This window comes from Lucilia cuprina, chromosome 2 (assembly GCF_022045245.1).
Source record: "Lucilia cuprina isolate Lc7/37 chromosome 2, ASM2204524v1, whole genome shotgun sequence".
Lineage (NCBI taxonomy): Eukaryota > Metazoa > Arthropoda > Insecta > Diptera > Calliphoridae > Lucilia > Lucilia cuprina.
In genome coordinates this window covers 38058555-38060854 of record NC_060950.1, presented here as the reverse complement: position 1 = coordinate 38060854, position 2300 = coordinate 38058555, and the positions used below count along the sequence as shown (strand labels likewise).

At 27.2% G+C, this 2300-nt stretch overlaps 1 pseudogene; it reads left to right on the top strand.

Moving 5' to 3' along the window:
* The first annotated feature begins 6 nt into the window (after window positions 1–6).
* Window positions 7–2290, top strand: LOC124418493 (annotated as a pseudogene).
* The last annotated feature ends 10 nt before the right edge of the window (window positions 2291–2300 follow it).

Here is a 2300-nt window from a genome sequence, read left to right as displayed (position 1 = left end):
TCAGACAACACGGCTTGCTATACAACTTTTCAGCATATGATTTTGAAAATCATTTGCAGATGATTAAAAAAGATGTTCGCAAGCCTAATTGCATTTTGGAGCAATTGTATGCAAGAAATTTTCATACATGTATAGTAAAGGAATCAAACATTTTTGGATTTAAAGAGAAAAACGGTGTAATATATAGCTATTTATCCGAGGAATTTAATTTGGACATAAAAGCTCCAAATAATGTGTGTTTGGCACTGCCTTATGAACCTATTACAATGCTTCAAAATTGGGCAAAATAATGAAACTTTGGTTATAGGAAAACGTTTCAAAAATATTCAGCCATTCTTTGATGAACCTTTAAATTCATTGTCGGCATTAGGCATATGTTCGGCTGATAAACTGCTGGAAGAAGAAACGACATTTGAAATAAATACCATTCACTGCAAGCTTCTGTCATTGCCCTATGAAAATAAAGTTCTTTTAATACCTATCTTACATAGCTCCACATAAAAATTATTAAACAAATATTGACAATAAATTCAAAATGAATTAATAATCATTTAATAGCTATCATAGCTGCACTTAATTATTACAAATATCAACAACCAAGTAAAGAAATATGGAAGGACAAAACTCAAATTTGAAAAGACTAAATGCTTGTAGCGAGCTCTTAAATTGTAAGTATAAAGTATCCATCCGTGCGATTACTCAAATATACAACAAATGAACAATGTGTCTTCTTTTAGATCGTACCAAAAAAAAACCCTTGTAATAACTGTATCGAATTTAAAGGTATGTCACTAAAAACTATTTATACTTGTTCACTTTCAATAACATAATTTACTTACGTTACAGAAATGATCATCAAACAAAATCAGATCATTACAGAAATAAATGGCGAACACAAAGTTTTAAGAGAACAGATATCAAAATTGCAAAGTATATTATTATCTGCATTTTAATGAAATCTGCTTTTTAATGAATCATTAAAATTACTTTTTTTAGCAACAATGGTTGACCAAAACAAAATAATAGTTGAAATGCTGGCTGAGAAAAAATACAGTTGCAAGGTTTACATAATGTACGGAAAAATATTAACAACCTAATAACGGTATATCCAATTAAAACTGAAGAAGATCTTCAGAAAGTGGAAACTCAAATAAACGAAGCTAATGAAGACAAATATGTAATTATTGAGAAATGATCAACTTTTAAAAATGGCAGTGAATATTGTTCAATTTGTATTTTTTCAGATATCAGCTATTAAATATTTAGTAGATCGAAATGTTGTAAAAAATCTAGAACGTGTATTATCCCGAGAATTGTGAGTATTATATAATACAGACGGGATATGTGGAAAAAAGTGTTTAAGACATTATAAAAACGTATACAAAACTATTATATGTAAGCTTTTTATTAAAAATTAATCAGACTATTTAATCGTAAAGATACATTTAACTTCAGCTGCAATAAATAGTTATTCAACCAACGCTGAGAAAGAAATAAGGACTGCACTTCAAGTGGTAAAGAAACGTCACTTTCGTTCCGTTTGTGCAAAAAAAAGGTATCTGCTAAAACCGATGTGGTTCTAGAAACTAATGAACTTTAAATAGAATTTTAAGTTTTTATAATAATTCCTTATTAACACAAAAATAATAAATAATAGGTGAATCATAATTATGTTTCACCAGGAATTAAAAAATTTAATTGAAAATAATGCATTTTTTGTTATTATTACATTTTATTGTTGTTATGTAATTTTTTAGTTTTTGTTGCTTCTTATGTGATCTTTATTTGAACTATTTGTATTACTTACTTATATTCTGTAAATAATATTGTTAAGTTTGCAATTAATATTTTTTTTTAAAAAATTAATTAATAATTAATAGAAATAATTTAAAAAGTAATTTTTTGTTGTGTTCAATTAAGTATTACCAAAGAGTAGTTTCAAAACTAGTTTTCTGTGGTATTCTATGGAGTATTAACATTGGAGTAGTTTAAAAACTAACCCTATGTTGATATTCCTTGGAGTATTACCATAAAATAGTTTCCAAACTAGTTTCCTGTGGTAATCCTCAGAGTAGTGACATGGAGTAGTTTTGAGATTACTCCGATGTAATGTATGGATGGATTACGTGGTCCTCACCTAGGACATCACAATGTTAAATGGAGTATGTTTTTTGTATATACTTGGATTAGTTTATTAGAAAAGTTATTAAATAAATCACGCAGTGGTTTTATAAAATCGAACAATTGTATTTAAGTTTTTAAAAGTAATGAAAATTATTTTTCATTCAACAGACATTTTA